Genomic DNA, 4,619 nt, shown 5'->3' on the forward strand with positions numbered 1-4,619 from the left:
AACGTCTCATCCTTCATGTTGTCTTCCACCAAAAAAATCCCAGTATCTTTGGCAAAAACTGTTGTGTCAGTGAGAGGGTTTCCCCTAAATTTAAAGAGACCTTGATAGAACCATTTGTTAATGATTCCAGAAACTTGTAGGGACTGCAAAAATTCTGTGAAAGACATATGGAAGACAGAAAGACTCAAAATGAGTGCATGTTAAACATTTCCAAACCCTTCCAAGTTTTGGAATGTTAAAATATGTTGGAACATTAAAACATTTCCAAAATGTTTTAACATTTTAATGCATACAGAAGCTTTAATCGGAATATGATAATCCAGGACCCAGGAGTGAATATTGCATGCCCCAGTAGGGGACTGCCAGCTTCCCTTTCCACATGAGAAAATCTTCATGATTATTAGCTTCTAGTATGTGCTGGCACATCAGAAACAAATTAATCTCAGAACTAAATCTTCCTAGGAATCTTTTTGGGAAAAATACACATTAAAAAAGAGTGTGCATTCCATTTGGCATGGAAATCTGCCCCTGTTCTGCACATGTATGGCTATTTGTGGCAGATCACAAGTTTGCAATTGGTATTTTTGATCCTGTCTGCAAGGAAGAAAATGGACTCCTGAGAGCTCTTCCAACCTTTCATTTTTGCTATTCTAATATTGGATTGATTCCCAAGCAAATGAATTACTGGATGCAATGCAGGTTAGACACTCCAGGGTACATAATGAATGGGAGGTTTATTATTATTTATATATATATAATGTGTGCATGCAGCTTTGCAATTAGCTCATGGGTTTTAACTTCCAGACGTATGTGAGCAATAGGAAAGAGAACAAGCAATGCTTGTGTCTGTGGTCATAAATCCTTTCCACGTAAAATTTGTCTCCTGTTGCTTTGTCCTTGACCATGTTTCTCCAGCCCATAGTCCCAGGAAGGCCCAGTTTATCTGGGGAATGACTCCTACCCTGCTGTGGAAGAACAAGTCTTATTTCTGTCATTTGTGATAAGTACTGAGGGGAAAAGAGAAAGCCAAAAGCCCACAAGTCCTCCCCTGGTATGCACATGTAACACACACCTCTAACGTATTTCAGTGAAAACCCATCCCCAAAAAGCTCCTCAAGTGCACATCCTACAGCATGGTTAAGCAGGCCTGCCTAGTGTGCTGGCACTCTGGCCCAACCCAAAATCTGCTTTCGAGGTACAATCCAAAGCATCCAACCCCCTAAAAAGTGGTTCCACAGGTGCCCAAGGGGGCCAGGGAAACCACACACAGCACTTCTAAAACGGCAGCAGCTGCTGCTCAGCCTGAGCAATTCACTTTATTTTCCCACTGGGAAAGCTACTCTAAAGACAACATTCACAATGGGTCTGGGTAGAGGAGCTGGTATTCCTCACCCCCTCCAACCTGGTGCTTCCACACAGCACAAGAGCCCTCCCAAAATCCTGGCCTGTACCTTGTTTCTCTAGCAGACACCCAAGGGCAGATTGCCTCTGCAGGTCCCTGGGGGGGCAGGCTGGGGGGCACCCCCAGGCACACAGGATGCTACCAGGGAAAGCAGATTTGCTAATGGGCTCAGCCACCTCTGTCTCCTCAGCTACCTCATTCTGGGCACCAACACAACAAGCTGTGCAGCACTGGCATAGCCCATGGGGGCTTGGCACACCTGCCCTGGCATTCTGCTCCCAGCCAGTGATAGCTCTGATGTCACAACAGAGTCAAACAGCTCACAAAAGTGCCGAAGGGAGAGGAGGGGATGCTGCCATGCCCTGGCACCTTGATGACTGGCGGGACCCTCCCAGGGCTCTGCATCCAGCGATCCCACACAACCTCAGTCCTGGGAGGGGCTGCTGCCATGCCCGGCCCCCACAGGGCTCTGCAGCAAACACAGAGCAAAAGCACAGCTGCCACTGGAGAGGCAGCATTTTTTGGGTGAGGGAAGCCATCACCTGGGTGTAACTGAGAGCAGTTTCCTTAGGATGGGGCACCAGGGGTGGCAGCTGAAGGGCTGTGCCAGGTGCTGGCAGGCAGAGTGCAGACAAGGGAAAAGCAAGAGGAAGGCTGGAGCCTGCAGAAGGCCCACAGAAAGGAGGAATAGCTCAAGTTAAGCTGATGGTATGGCCAAGCAATGGAAATCGCTTGCAATCACAGCATTCCCACAGAGCTGTGATTTTGACACAGTTGACACACTGCTGGGAGAACTCCACATCCCTCCTTTTCTGCTTTTCCCCTTCCCTTAGAGGGAGCAGCATGCATCTTTATGCTGCAATTCAAGCCTCTCCTCCCTAGCAGAATAAAGGTGGAGATTGTAAAATTATAGAATATCCTGAATTGTATGAGAACCCAAAGAATCACTGAGTCCAACTCCTGACCCTGCACAGGACAACCCCCAAAAAATTTACACCATGTGCCTGAGTGTGTTGTCCAAGCACTTCATGAGCTCTGGCAGACTTGGTGGGGATGGGAAGAGAGAAGGTGCGCTCTGGCTTTGTCTTGACTACTGCTTTAATGCATGTTAATTGCTCCCCAATTAGCCAGAGTTAGCTAACACATTTGTAAACACCAGTCTAGACACTGCACAAACATTTGTTCTAAAACACATATGTAAAATAGTTAAGTGGATGCTAAAGCAATTAGGTATAATCTTATTACTTCCCTTTCTCACATCCCCTTTTCACCTTTAGCTGGAGCACGGACTGGAGCTCTGTACAGCAGGACCTTTTTTCAAAAGGCACTACAAAGGTAAACCTTAGGGCTATCGCATGCAAAACCCTGATAAGGTGCTATTAGTTCCCAGCCAACTTTCAAAGACACAGTACCGTAGGGTTTTACATCAGCAGACATTCAATGCACACAGAATCCACTAAGCAGGTGTAAAAGCCTTCTGAGTTTCTCAATTTTGATTTATATTCTCTTGAAAAAAAAAAAAATCATTAGGCAGTAGATTTTATGGTGCTCTTTATACAGACAGACCCCTCAACCCCTTTGTTATGGCTGTATATCAAAATGTAAGGTTTGAACGTGACATCCACACTTCTGCTACTTTAGCACACACAGCAACATGTTCCCCTCTGATTTTCTTTCAAAGATGCCTTATCAGTCTTTATATATGATCATAATGTGGAGCATATATCAACGGGATTCTTCAGAGCTGGAGAAGAATTGCAATCTCTGAGCACTTGCACAATCCTGTGAGCAAAAAAGCAGGTTAGGGGTTTCCAAATCTAGCTTCTAGCTTCTAGCTTCCTGCTCCACACACATGCCTCCCTCCCCCCAGCTGTCAGAATTCTTCAGCTTTTTATCCAAAGCAGAACAGAAACTGGCATCTGGATGGAAAAAATCAATTTCTGCAAGGTTCTTGGGATGCAAAACAATACACTCTTCTTCTCATGCCAGGTCCAAATAGACAATGCAGCCTCTAAATGAACCTCTGTTTCTCTTCTGCAGGAGTGGCAAGCCAGGGGCAAGCAGGTTGCAAAGGCCTCACCATCCATGTCACAGGTTGTGCTTCCCCTAAGGCTGACAGCAACCATCACCCCCTTTTGCAAGCACATCATTTGGCATGCTTTGGTTTGGAAGACCAAACTACATCCTAGTAATGCATTTCCCTAACAAGTCAGCTCTTATGTGAATTCAAAATGACACCAATTTCACAGCTATCTCTCATGGCACAAGCAAATTTCAAAATTATTCACAGAAATTTTATAATGTTTTCCTTCTGGGTGTGAAACAGAGAAAGAATCTTCAAATTCATATCATCCAATGCTTCAGTCTTATTTCTTGAAATGCCCCAAACTGCTCAATTTCAAGCTGTTTTAGTGTTAAGATGCATTTTCCTTTGTCTTCTAAAAGTCTGAGGAAGGTTAAACGCCTCTTCTTTGCTACAGGCTGTGCTATGTAGATCATATCTCCTGTGATTTAACTCTGCTTAGTCAGAAAGGAACCACCATCATGTACCATTTTGCTTTATTCTTAAAGTTCAGCTGGCTAGAGAAGAGGGTGAAAATGATAACTCCCCTTACCCTAATAAAGGAAAACAAAATTAGCTTCATACTTTTTTGGAACTAATTAGAAATCAAAAGTTCAAGCATACTAAAAATTAGTATGATTTTGCCTGGGTCAAAACTTGACTCAAAATCCTCCACTTTCATTTTATTAATAACAGTATGGTGCGGGGAAAAAGAGGAAAATGTTGAGAAATTGGCTGGGCTGTGCACTAAAAATTCCAAACCTACTTTAGTTTCAGCTCTCTCCAGCTGCTTGGCAAAGCAGCTCACCTGTGTCTTGAACGAATGATCTTTAGCTGAGATATGCTTGCCCCCACACACCAGTTTTAGCAATCAGAAATCACTTTGTTCATTTGCAGTTATTTGGTGGTAAGGGAAGATGGCAGTCAGTGCACCTCCAAGAGGCCAGGTTTCTGCTTGCCACATGGCAAGCAAGCTGTGGGTGCTGGAGTCAGCACTGCCCTGCCTTGCTGCTGCTGAGGATGCTGTGCTGGGTACTAGTGCCAGTCATGATGGGACTCTGCTAAGCATGCACAGTCAAGCAAATTAAAGTCACAGGCGGGGCCTACTGTCAAGAGTTGTTTAAACAAAAAAAACCACAAAAAAACCAAACCAAA

The 4,619-nt window shown here is 44.5% G+C and overlaps 1 long non-coding RNA gene across 2 annotated transcripts; it reads left to right on the forward strand.

Annotated features, from left to right (window-relative positions):
* Positions 1 to 1,770: 1,770 nt before the first annotated feature.
* LOC135295584 (uncharacterized) lies at positions 1,771 to 4,021 on the forward strand. 2 transcript variants are annotated; one of them, XR_010357706.1, is made up of 4 exons: positions 1,771 to 1,927; positions 2,680 to 2,737; positions 3,084 to 3,186; positions 3,443 to 4,021. It is a non-coding gene; the product is annotated as an uncharacterized LOC135295584 (long non-coding RNA). The 2 variants fall into 2 exon arrangements; XR_010357707.1 differs by lacking the exon at positions 3,084 to 3,186.
* Positions 4,022 to 4,619: the final 598 nt, after the last annotated feature.

This window comes from Passer domesticus, chromosome 2, assembly GCF_036417665.1.
Source record: "Passer domesticus isolate bPasDom1 chromosome 2, bPasDom1.hap1, whole genome shotgun sequence".
In the NCBI taxonomy this organism is placed as follows: domain Eukaryota; kingdom Metazoa; phylum Chordata; class Aves; order Passeriformes; family Passeridae; genus Passer; species Passer domesticus.